Consider the following 15,854-nt stretch of genomic DNA (forward strand, 5'->3'; position numbering starts at 1 on the left):
TGTGCGCTCTGCACAACACATCACCCTTCATGTATTGTACTTCACGCAAGCACACATACACCCAACACATACTTCCATCATGCACGCACTGCACAGCACTACGTCTTTCATATCATGTATGCCACCCATGCATACAGGTACTAATCCCACATGAACTACACAGTACTGTTCTATCCCTGTACTGTACCCTTATCAGGCATACATATATCCAGTCCAGAGTCACTACTTGTGCACTGTGCTGCACTCCACATCTACCTGATGTATGCCAAGGGTGTGTTAGGCACTCAGCAGTAGACCTCACTCCAGTGATACAGGGTAAAAATGACGTCTTGACTACTATTGATCACTACACGGTTTGCTGCCCCTACCGCGTATGTGCTGCTTAACTCTTAGGGAAGGGGCTAGCCTTCCACCACTATGAGAGTAGTGTTTTAGGTACTCCTTCTGGTCCTACAAGACCACAGTCCGTAAGACAGATCTATGTACTTGCGCACACCATGATCGGTGTACACCTCTGACAAAAAAATCATCATTAGGGATCCAGACAACAGTACAGTTGGCCATTCAGGGCAGGGGTACATGTTGTTATCCATGTATAGGACTTTTCCGCCCCAACACCTAGATTATAACATGTATGTATGTTTATGGTATTTCTATAGTGTGAAAGTAGCCAAAAGGCAGCAAAGCACTGTAGCTGATCAAAGAAGAGCATAAAGTTAATGAGTGCTAGGAGAGGTAGCTGGGTCGTGGACAATTTGCACATTGTGGTGATGCGTTTTTAAAGAGGTGAGACTTCAACCCTTCCGTTATTTGCAGCAACATTGGGGCAGGGATAGACTAGGCTGCTGCCTTGTTTAAACAAAAAAATGTATACACTTTGTAGCCACCAGTCGTCTGGTGTCCTAGTCCTGGTTGCGAGTGTTCAGAGAACCACCAGAGATGTTAAGCTTGTCTGCAAGGTAAGTTAAGGTGCTGGTTGTGATGGCTTTGTAAATGACGCAGCTGGTTTTTGACAATGGTGTGGGTCGGCAAGCAGATGCAATAGCGTTCCATCGTAATGGGGGTAATTTGAGCATTTTTCCTCAGGCCCTGGATGAGACCTGCTGCACCATATAGGATATCTTAAGGGGTGCCTCTGGAGGTTGTGAGGTGATGAAGCAGTGCTTTATCACCATCCACATGCAAGAGTATGAAAGCTTGAAGAGCAGTTCTGAAGTTGCTTTATGCACAATACAGTTTCCCTTTCATTAGAAGAGAGAGCTGGTACCACTCTTTGCTGATTTGTCATTGTGTTCCTTGAGGGTGAGGTTGGTGTCCCGGTTAAATCCAAGTGACTTGAAATTTGGTGAAAGTTGCTGTTCGAAGCCAGCAAAGTTCACATCATTAAGCCATGCTTGTACTGTTTCTTGTTGTTTGTTCTTGACAAATAACCTGAATTCTCAAAATTGGGTTGATATTTAGATAAGCACTGGACATCCAGGTCTGGATGGTATTCAGGCAGTGTTTGGGGTGATGAATGTCTGAAGTCAAGGACTCTTCCAAGTCTAGTTGTGTATCATCAGTATATTCATGAATGTTGATGCTGTTATCCAAGTAGAGCACCACATAAAAGTTGAAGATGGCAGAACATACTATGGAACCCGGGGGACTTTGTGGATAATCGGGATCTTTTGGGACCTTGAGGTGCCCATGTGAGCAAACTGATGTTGGTTGGAAAGGTAGCAGGAGAGTCAGTAAAGGACATTGCTGGTGAATCTTATTCAATGCTCCAGGGTGCGTATGAGGGTGCCATGGTTGACTGTCTAAGGCAGCTGAGAAGTCCAGCAGTATCAATTAGTTCATCCAGACCAAAGTGGGTTTATGCCTGGGAGAAGTATGTTTAAATATTTAGAGATTTTCTACGTACCAATCATATCGAACAAAAAGATCTGAACTTGGTGGTGGCCTCCATTGATCTCAGGAATGCCTTTGTTACCCTTATCTGGGTTTATTTATTCCAAGTACTACATGATATGAGTTTTGGAGCGGAGATCCCTAGCCTAGATCAAAGTTTTGTATTCCAATCCTACTGCCAGGGTAAAGACAGGATAGATCATCTCAAATTGGTGGCCAGTAGGCACAAGCATGCAATAATGGAGCCCCTTATCACCCTTTTTAGGTCTTGCGTGGCATTGCAGCGCAAAGCGCTGCTCGCCTCGGCGAGAGATATTGTGAGAGAGGGATTTCAGAAGGAGGCTTGAAGCCCCGCCCCTCATTTCCATTGGCTGGGTTCACCGTTTATGCTAAACGGTGGCCTGCCATTGGAAATGAGGGTTTTAGGTTGATGCCCTTTCGCCTCCGATCCGACTGGGTCGCCTGCTTTGCTGCTTTCGCAAAGCACTTTCTTATCTTTATGGGGCCATGTGTTTCTAATTAGAAACACATGGCCCCATAAAGCTAAGCGATTGATATTTGTTTTAGAGAGGAACCAGTGCCCTCTGCAAGCATTGCACAAGACTACTGAACTGAGGTGACGTTTAGCTAAAACTCTGACCGGCCAAAAGGAAGCTGTTTGGCTAATCCTCCTCGGGAGTTCATGCAGAGATGACATTGAGAGTAGAGTGCTGAGCTAAGAACACCCCCCTTTATAACCAGGTTCGGCCGAGACGGTAAGCCACGCTTCTTCAGTGTTCGACCGCCGCAGAAGATTCTCGCATCGGCCTGGTGTCCATGTAAGTGTGCATGTCTTGAATTTTGTTTTAGGAGTGGCATAGCAAGGGTGCCCTGGGCCCCAATGCAAAGGAGTTAATACGACGTCTCAGCGACAGGTTTTATAGCAAATAAGAGACACTAATTGGGGTAATATTAGGCCCTCATGCCAAGGGTGTCTCGGTGCCACTGCACCTGCCGCACTATTGATTACTACGCCCTTGTCTTTTAGTGGGAGGGACTTTCTCACTATTCTGCTGCACAGACGGACTCTCACTGTGCTGGCACATGCTGGACACAGGGTGAGGGGAGAGGCGGCCTCGAGACCCTGACGGGGAAGGCTTGGTTTTATTATCAGAATTTAGTTAAGCCGAAGAGCCTTTCTCATCTTGATATTTGTTTCTCGTCTTGATATTTGTTTCTCATCTTGATATTTGTTTCTCTCTCAAGGAAAATCGTGGTTGGTCGCGTGTGTGTTTATCGTGCATATATTGGGGCAACTTCAGAGTGTCCAGCAGGGAAGTCAGCAGGTGTGTGTGTGGGGGGGGGGGAGGGGAGGGGGGTCAGGAAGAGAAGACGTATGGATGATCAGGAAACACTACAAAATCTTCATGGGTTGGGAGCTGGTGTCCGCAAAGTTCACATAGGCAATAGAAGAGTTTTCGCCTTTTAGTGGTGATCTCGCAGGTCCTGATGCCCAGAGGGAGGATGTTCCAGAGCAAGTGGGCCTGTACATCAGATCTCCGAGGTCAGCTATTAATCTGTAAAAAAAAGTGTTAGAGCCCAGAGTTTTCCTTCAGAGCCCTCTACCAAATGCGGATGTGTCCGAATGCCAAGACGGATACCAATACCACCTCATGCCACTTTGTTTTACCACCCTCCACTTCCTGTTTCTTCATATCACTCTTGCAGGTTCTTTTTTAATCTTTCCTTTCTTCCTTTGTCATCACTTTCCTGTCTTTCTCCTTTCTCCCTTGTCTTCCTTTCTCTAGCTCCCTCTGGGTCAAAAACCTGAAAAGTAAGTCCCAGGCCCCTAAAATGAGTGCCAGTTCCTGTTGAGGTGTTTCCGTTCAGGGAGGACCCCGACTTAAGAACACGATCTAAGGTGTCAGTTTGTGATTATTGCGTATATGCATCCCCGTGTTCTGCAGACCTCCTTTATCCGGCTTGTGCACACTTTGTTAATGTTAAAACGAAAAAAAGTGCTATGGTAGATACAAATGAGGAAAAATGTGTGCAGATAAACAGAACAATTTACAGCACAAGAAAGAATGATTTTTTTTGTTTTTGACATAAAACGGTTAGGCCGGCCAATACTGGCATGGGGGCAGGAGAAATTTCAGCACGAAGGGACACCAAGAGCTGTTAAAAGGATATGAGGAAGCTCATGGTGGGTGCAGGATTAGAAATGTGAGTTGTGTAGAAGAATAGAGAGCAGTGGAACCATTGTAACAATGAAGTATAAGTTGAGAAGGCAAAAACTCGCAGATATGTTTAGACACAATCTGCATCCGGTTTAGCCATTGGAAGTCCAGGGCGATCAAATTATGCTGAACTTTGAGCATATACATAAAAGATTAATGTTAATGCCACTTATTTACATAATTAGTTTGACCAGGAAATCCAGTATCAATCCATCCCTCCTCGGACATGCATTACTCGCGTCCGAGTTAAGGGAATTTGAACATAATCCTTGGAGCAATGTGTGGCCAGTGAAGTTGGCAGGGAAATATGAAAGGGTAAGATAACAGGGGGGAATGGAAATAAAGTGAACATTAGAGGTTTGGAGAGCTAGAAGTGAAGTTGTTACAGTTCAAGAAGTGAGAATACAGAACCTGTATTGAGAGTGAAATAGTCAGTTATGTCAGTACGGATTTCTTCCTTAAACGCCGCATCCAATAACACATGGGGGGCAGTCTCCAGGAGAACGCTCTCCGCGTGGAAACAGGGAGCAAAAGCTTCAGGAGGCATGGGGAGTGATCTAATAGTGTTCTCGGCAAGTGTCACCTCCACCACCCAGCTCGCAACATCCCGAGACGCCAGCCAATAGTCCAATCGGGACCAGGCCTCATGGTGCGCAGAGAAGCAGGTACCTTCCCTAGACTGTGGATGTCGTAATCGCCAGACGTCAACCAGGTCCCCATCTTTGAGTACTGCATTCAGAGCCTTGCCAGCAGCGGGATTAAATGTCCTCGCCATACCCTGTCTGTCTATTGCATCATTTAAAACGGCATTGAAGTCTCTTCCCCCCCCCCCCGCCCCCTCTTAGAATCGTGGTGCAGCCCGCCGCTTTAATTTTGGCCCATATATCTTTATCTTGGAAAAAGCTGGGAGAGTCTACATTAGGTCCGTATATTGCTACCAAGGTTAGAGAAACCCCTCCCAACGAGCCCAACAGAATGTTGTACCTGCCGTCAGGGTCCGTGTGCACTTCCCGCTCCCTCCAGTCAGTGCCACGTTTAACCAACACTGCCACACCACGGGAATAGTTGGAATAGACCGAGGAGTATGCGAACCTCCATCTTTTATGTTTGTGTTTCGGGGAGGGTTTAGCATGTAGATGAGTTTCTTGTAACATACACAAATTTATTTTATGCCTCGTAAGATATGCATGTACTAGCCTGGATTTTCTGCCATCATTTAAACCTCTTATGTTCCATGACAAGCAATTTATACCGGTCCCGTGGTGTACAACAAAGCCACATGTGTTATATCATTTTGTCTAGGGCAACATGTCTTGTTTTCAAGTCTATGTATTTCGTCCAATAGCACACCAATACACCCTCTAAACATTTAACATCCCTGACCCTCCACCCCCTCCCACACCAACCCCCCAATCAGGTTGAAGAGTACCCACCCAACAATAAAATACAAAACTGCATAATTCTGGGAAAACTCCCATGGGGATGTGTGAGCGCTGGCATACTTCCCTACCTTGGCAGGGTGGCCAAGAAACTGCAGGTAATCGGGTCTGCAGCTCAACAGAACAATAAATATGCGGCTACATATTAGAAGTGATTACCTCTACACCTCGCCCATCTATTTCAAGCACAATCTAACTGTTTCTTGGAGCAGGGTCACTGGAGGATGTGACCAGCCGGTAGGGCTGGTTCCAAGTCAGTCGTTGTCTTCTTTCTACTGCTGCACAGCTCTTTGTTCCTTCTTCATAGGTCATCAAATCTGAAGAACAAGGTTCAGGGGAGCCCTTAAATGCTAAATTTAAGGGCGTTACTGAGGTCAGGGGCAGTAGTCAAAGGTTACTGTCCCTTAGGGTGACTACACCCTTTGGGTGCCCCCCCATCCCCCTTTGGGGAGAGGGGCTCATCCCTTTTTCTATTAGCCTAATTCTCCAAAACAAGATGGAGAATTTTCAGGGGAGGGGTTCACCTCTGCTCCAGGGTGAAGTAGACACTCCAACTCTGCTTACTAATTTTCCTACCTATCCTGCCTCCAAAAGTGGGGTTAGGACGGGGTACGGGTATCTCCGCTAGTTGGAGCTGTCCAAATCGGAATAACACAAGGTTGGAGCCTTTGAGGCTCACCTCGAAGTCTTGCTGTTTCTACCAGGGAGAAGTGAGAACCTCCCCCCCCAGAGCAGGCTTTGTTTCTGACCTCAGAGAGCACAAAAGGCCCCATGAGGGCAGAAACATGTCTGGTCGTGGCTAGCTGGCAGGGACCAGTCTGCCAATACGCTAGAGGTCAGTCGTTTTTCAGGGGGCATCTTGAAGGTACCCTCTGAGTGCATTTTATAATCTATCAGTGAGAGTTTTATACCAAACTTCTCAGTCTTCGTTAGAGCCATCCTTGAGCTGTGAAGTTCGTGTTGACAAATTCCCAGCCCATGTACTCAAAATCGCTTTGCTGCACTTATAGTGTCTGTGAATGCACAGACACTGTAGGGTTATATTTCTCATGCAACTATGCCCTCACCTGAGTTATGGTTCTCCCTATGTTGGGGCTGTGAGGCCTGCTAGAGGGGTGACTTACCCATGCCACAGGCAGTGTTGGTGGGCATTTCAAACAGGTATATGTGCCATGCCAACTCTTCACTTTGGTCTGCACCAAAATGGGTAGCCTGCAAGGACAGTGTGTGGTTGTTAAGGTGAGGTGTCTCTGAGGGTGGCATAAAACATGCTGCAGCCCTCGGAGACCTTCTCTGTTCACAAGGCCCTTTGGTACCAGGGGTACTTTTTACAAGAGACTTGCATGTGGCCCAGAGGTGTGCTAATTGTGGAAACAAAGGTACACGTGCTGGGGCCTGGTTGGCAGGGTCCCAGCAAACACTCAGTCAAGTTAGCATCAGGTATCTGGCAAAACGTTAGGGGGTAACCATGAAAAATGGGCTCTTTCCTACACCCACCCCAGAGGAGTGGCTAGGGAAATGAGCAACCCCCAATCTGAGGTCACTCTAAACCAGTTCTCTCCCACTGGGCCTGATGCCTGACTGGCATGGGGAACAAAGGAAGGGAGCTGGTGTAAATTACATTTGCCAGTAACAGGTTAGGTCTCTTTGAAGTTAATTAAGTTCCTGGGAGCAGCCCAGATGGACAGTGTGTCAGAGGAACAGAACACCTCATAATGCAAGACCTTTGTCTCCACTCTGAGAGCAACATCACCCCCTATTAAATGGTGTATTCAACTCCCAGGTGACCGCTATAAGCTCATGCAAATGGGCCTCTAGAGGCGTTAGTTAGACAGATAACAGGCACCTTTCTAAAAGTACCTGTTTTAGAATATTAGAAATCTGGAATTTTCAATAAATTGGGTTTGTAATAAATATTCTCACATATTCAAGAGTTATCTTTCTACCTGTTTCCTAAGCACATGTAACATTATTTATTTTAAAATGGTATCCAGATCCTTTTCTATAAAGCTGCCAATCTTGCTACAGTGAAAATGTATTTGAAGGCTTTTTCAATGTAAGGACATGTTTAACATTAAGGGGCCGATTACGATGTCAGTCTGAAAACCTCTGACCTCTAGTTGGAGGCTATCCGACTGTGGTCAGAGGCTTTACGACCTACTCGGTCGTTTTGCGGTCCAACCAACTGATTACGATGTCGGCGGTCTGAACGTAAACCGGCCTGTCATTCCGACTCAGTTTCGACCGGTCTCTGAGTCTTCCAGATGGTTGGAACTGCACCATTACCATGTCGGATTCCTACAGCCTTTCTATGCTGGCATTTCTGACACAGCAAGGCTGTCTGGCAGCGACTTTAGGTACCCCTAGCAGGGCACCCTTGCCTCTACGGTCTACGGTTGGTGGTCAAGGGGGTACCTCGGGTACCCCCCTTTAAAACCCTGCACTGTGTGGCAGGAACCATGGGGTGCCTTCCACAAGGTGCAGGGTTTTACACATGCCCCCATTTCTCTATAGGAGTCGTATTACAGCCGGTTCACTGCTGTGAAGCAAGCTCCCATAGAAAACAGTGGGAATATGACCAATCAGTGTTCAGTCGCATTGTAATCCGGCGGTCAGAACCGCTGACCTCAGGTCGGTCGGCCCAGAGTCCGAGACAGTGTCGGCCAGAAGCAACTCCGACTGACATCGTAATAAAAGCCCCTAAATGTTTACATGTCCTACCTTTTGCATACCATGCTTTCTTAGGACAATAAAGCCTACTTAACGGTGACTTATAAATATTTAAAAAGAAGGTTTAGGTCTGTTCAAACAGGTTACTTTGACAGGTTGAATTTGTAGTTAAGACCTTCGCAGCCAAGCTACACAGAACAGGCCTGCAGTTATGTTTGCATTGTCACTGCAGTGGGTGGCACAATGAGAGCTGCAGCCCACAGGGGAAATGTATCTTCTGGCCATGGGTACACTTTTGGGCACCATATACTAGGGATCTATAGGTAAGTTTAACATGCCGATTAGGGCGAAGGCAATTTTATCATGTTGAAAGGGGGAGCACAGGCACTTTACCCCTGTTCAGTAGTGGTAAAGGGCAGAAACTTCTACAGCCGGCAATAACAGTCAAGGCTAACATCTGAGGGTACACCACGCAAAAGATGGTCCTTTCCAACACGTTACCAATACTTATTGTATATATCTGGCCTTTTAGTTGTCATATTGTTGCACACTTCTGTGTATTAAGTAGTCGTTTGTCATCTCCTAGTTTTCTTCTACCAAATTTAGCAATGTCTGTTAATTTCTCGTATTTCTTTTTTGTTTTTAAGTTCTCTTATTTTCTTGCAGAACCTCTGATGTTTGCTTGTTGTTTCCTGTTTAGCACAGTAGATAAAAAGTACTTATTTATGTTAGAACAGTATTTCTTTTTTTTTTTTTTTTTTTTTTAACCATTTTTATTGAAAAAGCACAACTCAGCAGCAGTAATGACATTTACACAGTGACCTCAGCAGGAGGATTATACATTTGGGCATTGTAAATAAAAGACAATACATCAGGGGTACCAAAAATAACACACAGCAAATGGTATGTCGGTACAAAGAGGGTTACATGTACATGTTTGGATCGGGGAGCACCCCGCTCACACGCTGTTTCTGTTGGTCCGGAGGTTTCATGTCACAGCGCCTGCCGTTTCCAATAGAGCCAGTATATCCCGTCTAAGTTCCACCGTAGGAGAAATACAGATGTTCCCCCTGTATTTGTTCCACCGTCCCCACTTTTGATCCCATTTCCGCGGGCAGCCTCAACCTTTATATACAGTTTTCTCCACTATCATAGCGTGATCCATATCATTGGCCCAATCTCGTAGCTGCGGTATAGTGTCTACCCCCCATTTCTGGGCAAAATTCCTTTTTGCTATGGTCCATCCCATAGTGGACCACGATTGTTCAGCTTGGGTGAGGTCCGTAGCCTCCCAGACATTAAGGAGGCAGAGCTGGGGAGATGGGAGTATGGATTTGCCAATGGACCACGCAATTTGTCGGGTAACGTCTGCCCAGTAGTGCTGTATGTGGGGGCATTCCCATAGAATATGTATAAACGCACCGATTTGGTCACAGTGCCGTAGGCAGAGCGTGTCCAGTCGTCTCCCTAAGTTGTGCAACAGTTTTGCATCAAAGTATACACGGTGTAAGATTTTAAGCTGCACGAGCCGGAGCCACATCGGTATTGCTACCTCTCGGGGGGAGGCTACTGCTTCAGTCCTCGTCAGTCATTTCCCCCAAGTCCGCCTCCCAGCTAGCCCTTAGTTTCTGCATTGGATCGGCCCGGTTATTAATTAGTTTCTTGTATGTCAGGGAGATAGCCTTACGGTCCATTGGGTCCAGCAACAACCTGTCTTCCAAAGGCGAGGAGTCCGGGAGGGGGGTGTCTATGGGGAGGGCACTGTCAATAGCATGGCTAATCTGAAGATATCGGAAATGTTCTGACGGTGCAAGCTGGTATTTGAGTTGGAGTTCCGCAAATGATGCCGCCTTGCCTTTGATCCATACATCCCCTACCGTAGAGATACCGATTAAGTCCCATTTATCGAACCCTGCACAAGCGCTCAATCATCCCAGGATGTCAGGTTCCCAAAGGGGGGTGGCCTTCGTCAGACGCTCATGCCATCCCATGCGCCGTTGGAGCCTGTGCCATACTTCTGCCATTCGGGCCATAAGGCCATTCAAGCCTAGTTTTTGGGGGTTTGAATATAGCGCTCTGTTATAGCCTCCCTTTCCCATTAGCCATCGATCGGATCCCAGGCTGACCCCAACTTCCGTACCGAACACCCACCTGTTGATGGCAATCAGTAGTGATGCCTGGTAGTAAAGGCGCATGTCTGGTAGTCCGATGCCTCCATCGTACCATCCCATGGCGAGTTTATTTATGGCGATGCGAGGCGGTCCGTTATCCCATAACAAGTCTCTAATTGCTGCCTCGAACTGCAAAAAGTAGGATTCGGGGATCGGGATGGGCGTGTTCTGCAGGGCGTAAAGAAAGCGTGGCAGGGCAAGCATCTTGAATAAAGATGCCTGACCCAAAAGTGTAAGGGGTAACGACTTCCAGAGGACGACGTCTGATTTGAACCTCTGTAACGGGCCCGACAAGTTCCGATCATAAAACATGGCTGGGTCCAATGTTATAAAGATGCCGAGGTATTGGAAACCCTGTATTGCCACCGGTATGGTATATCCCCGGGGACTTTGCGGCGGGTCACCACAGAGGGAGTACATCTGGGATTTGGACCAGTTGATCTGGTAGCCGGAGTGGGCCCCAAAGATGTGGAAAATGTGGAGAACACGGCGGAGCGAGCTCGCCGGGGAGGCTAGAGAAAGTAAAATGTCATCCGCATATAATGAGATGCGGTCCTCGTGTTCTTCCGTCCATTTAAAGCCTCTGACTTCAGGATCCCCCCCTGATCCAGACCGCTAGTGGCTCAAGGGCCAGAGCAAAGAGATGTGGTGACAATGGACAGCCCTGTCTCGTACCGCGGCCAAGGGGGAAGGAGCCCGAACGGTGATTGTTCACCGAGACGTGGGCAGTGGGAAGGTTATATAAAAGTCTGATCAGCTTAGGGAGCCAGGACCGCAAAGAGATACTCCCAGGCCACGGTGTAGAAAGCCATTTTGGCGTCAAGCGCGAGCAAGATTGCTTCTTCTTGTAGTGTTGCCACGCGACCCAATGCTCCGTGGACACGGCATAGGTTACGTGCAGTATTGCGGCCCGGCATAAATCCCGACTGATCAGGGTGGATCAGTTCAGCGAGATACGGAAGCAGACGGTTGGCCAACAGTTTATCCAACATTTTGGCCTCCACAATGATCAGGGAAATGGGTCGGTACGACGTGCACTCATCCGCTGGTTTACAGGGCTTGCGGATGACCACTAGGGTGGCAGTGCGGATATCAGCTGGGAGGAGGCCGGTCTCATAGCACGCGTTATACAGATTCAATAAGTGGGGAGAGAGTTTCATAGCCATGGGTTTCAGGAGCTCAATCGGGAGCCCATTGGGGCCCATAGCCTTGCCGGCTTGGATATCCTGAATGGCTTTTTGGATCTCCTCGACCGAGATATCTGCCTCCAAGGCCTCTTTCTCTTGCTGGGAGACACATTGCACCTCAATATTGGCAAGGAGTTCTGCCGCCCATGGTGCTTGTGAATGTTGTGGCATAGTGTAAATTTGTTCATAGTATTACGCAAACGTTTCCGCAATGTTCTGAGGGTCTGTGGTCAGTACGCCGTCCGGCCCTTTAATCTCGCCCACCCACCTCGCCGATTGTTCCTTACGTTCCAGCCATGCCAAAAGTTTGCCGGTGTGCTCGCCCCTCTCATATATTCTGTGACGGGTGGCAAGAGCACGCCGTTTGGCGTCCTCTAAGAGCAGTTGTCTAATCTGGTCTCTTAACATTGAGTTTGTGTTGAGTCTCCTGGTCAGAGTTCTGCGAGGTGGTGCGTTCAAGATGTAAGATCTCCGTTTTCATCTCACTTACTCGCCGGTTGCGTTCAGTCCTGTGCCCCACTATCATCGACAATTCCCTCCCCTTTATCACTGCCCCATACGCTCCCCAGAGCGTTATCGCTGACTTCACGGACCCTGTGTTTTCCTCAAAGTAGTAGTCAGTGTCTTGTCGTAAGGCATCTCTAATGTGTGGAATTTTTAGCAACCAGGGCTGGATCATAATGGGGCCTGGTTGCATAGCTCGGTGAGCCCCGAAGATTGCTGTGACCAGGGAATGATCTGATATCCCCCACGCAAGGCAAGCGGAATCTGTGAAGTGCTGAATGTGCTGTGCTTGTGTAAACAGGTAATCAAGCAGTGAGTGACTGCCATGAACACCAGATTGGAAAGTGAAGAGTATGTCTTGGGGGGGTGTGACCATCTCCAAATGTCCACCAGCCCCAGGGCGTAAGTAAAGTTGTCCAGTTGCGAGCCGTGCGGAGCGTCCCGTCTAGGTGGAGAGCGGTCCATGTTACCATCTATTGTCAAGTTAAAGTCGCCACCCATCACCAGAGGACCTACAGGTAAGTTCATCAATAGCGCCCCTATATCTGCTAGCGTCATGTGTTGGAGGCCCGGTGGGGCATATACAGAGATCATGTTAAGGACCCTGCCCTCCCAGCTGCCTGAGCAAGCAACATATCTGCCCTGTGGTTCAGTCCACATAGTATGAATCACATAGGTGCAGCCCTTTCGAAGGAGGATCCCCACCCCTCTGGACCCCGAGGTAAAACCTGAGTGCGCTGCCATACGATACCCCTTTCTGTCCAGGGACTTGCAGGAGTTACCTATGAGGTGGGTTTCTTGGAACAACACTAAGCCCAGTCGCTGACGATGGATATATTGTAGCACTATACCAAGTTTGATTTTGTCCCCTAATCCGTTCACATTCCACGTCATGAGGCTAAGTCCCTGACTTCTTGCCATAAGACCACAACAGTAGTGTGATGGAGTGAGCGGAGTGACTATGGTGAAGAAGCCCCTCGTCGACTGCTTTATATGCCACGCCCGTCGTGTTACAGCACCCCATGATAGTGTCGGACCTGAAATCAGCAATCTGGGCGTAAGTACCAGTCATGATGTCCTGATATAAAATGCCATCTCGCACTGCTGCAATAAAACAATGAAAAACATCTCCCCAACAAAACCAACTCAAGCAAACCCAGAGATGTAAAATCTTACCCCCCCCACCCAGCCTCCCTGCACAACGGGACTAGAACCGCCTGCCACCCCCAACATGCAGAGCGCCTGTCGTCCACCCATGAACAATTCGAGTTAACGTGAGCTGCTCCACTCCCAACACATTCACTGACAGCCCATAGGTTCCTCATCCCCCAACCCGACCCCATCCCCACCGCTGTAAGGAACACTTAACTCAGTCCGGGTAGCTAAGTAATATCAAACAGTGTTCCGACGCAGTGGAGCATGCGCCAACAATCCCCGCAAAGGAACCAGACACCCTCAAGTAAGGGAACACAAAGAAAAACATCTCAGTAATGGTGCAAGTTAGGCAAGCAACCACCCAGTGTCCCCGACAGTAACCCATGATGACATTGTGCCAGAGGGATAATCTCTTCCCACATCCCGGGACACACCCATCAGTATCACCATTGGATGGTTAGACTTACGAGTTTGTCACCAGATGTGCTCTGGGGAGCTTTGATGGATCAATATGAACAACATACTATCTTACCAGCGTCCAGAATTAGTGTCCCCCCTGTGTGACCCTGGAAATCAGAGTCTGAGTGTGGAGGAGATCGTCTCTGCTGATGCCAATCTTCGGCCTTATCAGCCGCCGTGAGTCCCTTTTTATTCTTCTTGTCCACAGTGCGCCAGCCCTCCAGCCAGTCCCATGCATCCTCAGGGCGCGTGAAGAACCATGATTTCCCATCGGCCTCCACACGCAGCTTGGCGGGGAACATCATTGCGTATTTAACTTCCTGGTCTCGGAGAGCTCTTTTCACCTCCAGGAAGCTGCGTCTTTGTTTCTGAACTCTTAGTGTAAAATCGGGAAAGAACATAATTTTGCTGTTTTCGATAGTAAGAGGCGGGGCCGCTCTTGCAGTTTGAAGAATGGTGTCATGGTCCCGGAAATTGAACACACCAGCAAGAAGTGGTCAAGGGGGCGCCCTCGCCGAGGGCGACCGCCCGGCACCCGATGGGCTCTTTCAATCGAAAAACATTTTGAGAGACCTCTGGGCTGTAGATGCTTGGGATCCAAGTCCTCAACAAAGAGGTCCGCCGCCTGCCCCTCAGCGCTTTCCGGAACACCTATAAGGCGGACGTTGTTCCGGCGCATCCTGCCTTCATAATCATCTAACTGTTGAGCCATTACTTTGTGGGAGGTGCGCAATTCTGTGACTTCTCGTTTGAGAAGGCTAGTGTCGCCAGTCAGTTCTTTGGTCACGCTCTACACCGTGCCCACGCGGTCGGCGATTTTCCTCATGTTCTCGCGAATCAGACCCACATCAGTGGCCACGGTGTCAATCCTTGCTTCGAGGGACGTTTTGACAGCTGTGATCGCATCAAGAAGGTCTTTATTCGTGGGTTCCGCCTTGTCATCCGAGGTCGGCACATCGTCCCGCTCACCGCTCTGTTGTTTTTGCCAGGCAAATTTCTCCAGTTTAGTTTGTGCCGCCGTTCTGTTGCTCCGTCCGGATGCCATGGTCACAGTCCCAGGTGGTACCCTCCGGCCTCTGAGCGCAGCCGCTACTCTCCGCCGCCCGCAGTGGAACGTGCCACCTGGCCTGTCGGCTTTCGCGGGATGTACCCCAACCAGGGGGACAATCCACCGAGATCGTAGCGTCAAGGGAGCTCTGGGTGTCTCACCAGACTCGCACACCAACCAAAGGGGACATTTAGGGCAGGTCCCTACCCTCTCTATGTCGACTTCACCTTTGCGATGCTTGCTGTACCAGTCGTCAACTTGGCCCGGGGGAGGCAAATGTGGAAGCCCGGTGATCCGTGGCAGTGTTGGATCGTTCAGGGCCGAAGCGTGGAGAGCCGCGGTCCTATGGGGTAGCTCGCAACTCTGCAGACCGCCCGGGACTCAATCACAGCGTGCGCCCGGAGTCCGTCATCAAGCGGAGGGCAGGGAGCAGCGGGCCTCCACAACAGGTCCTGGTACCGTGCGTCTGGTCAGTGCAGTAGAGGAGCTGGGCAGACACCTGGATTCAGGCGCCTCAGTGGGTTCTGGTCTATTGTGGATGGGCCCACCTCCGGTATGCAGGCAAGGGCCGTCCAGAAAAAGGCAGGAATCGGTGGTCTCTGTCTGGGGCCCTCGCACGCCGCCAAGGGTCAGGGTGTCGGTGGCACCGGGTCCGCAGCCACAGGGCATCCGGCGGGACCCGTGGTGCTGGGAGTGGGCCCTTTCAGAGAGCTGGGTAGGTATCGCAGAGCTGCCTGCAGTGCCACTCACCAGGAATGCCCGGCCGGGTCCCCCTCTTACTGGCGGGGCCCCCGCTGCATCCGCTCAGGTCCAGCCGCACTCAACACTGCAGGGCTCCGCCAGTTCGCGCCGGGCCCAGTCGCGGCACCGGCGCAGGCGTCTAGTCCTGAGTTTCTGGCCCCAGGGGAGACAGGCCGCGGCCTCGCGCAGTTCCGCGCCCCGGCTGAGGCGCGCCCCCTTCAGCAAGGCAGCCGGCGAGGACGCGGTGTGTGGATCTCCCCTCCGGCGCCACCACCAATCCGCACCAAACTCGTCCGCAAGGTTGACAGGAGCCCCCGGACTGTAGGGAAAGCCTCAGGGCATGGGTCGGGTCAGCGGGACTTCAAGGA

General features: G+C 49.5%; 1 protein-coding gene across 3 annotated transcripts in view; it reads left to right on the forward strand.

Annotated features, from left to right (window-relative positions):
- The window catches only part of NEDD1 (NEDD1 gamma-tubulin ring complex targeting factor), a 307,814-nt gene that overhangs the window by 20,355 nt on the left and 271,605 nt on the right, over window positions 1-15,854 (forward strand). The window lies entirely within an intron of this gene.

Source organism: Triturus cristatus, chromosome 4_1, assembly GCF_964204655.1.
Source record: "Triturus cristatus chromosome 4_1, aTriCri1.1, whole genome shotgun sequence".
Classification (NCBI taxonomy): Eukaryota; Metazoa; Chordata; class Amphibia; order Caudata; family Salamandridae; genus Triturus; species Triturus cristatus.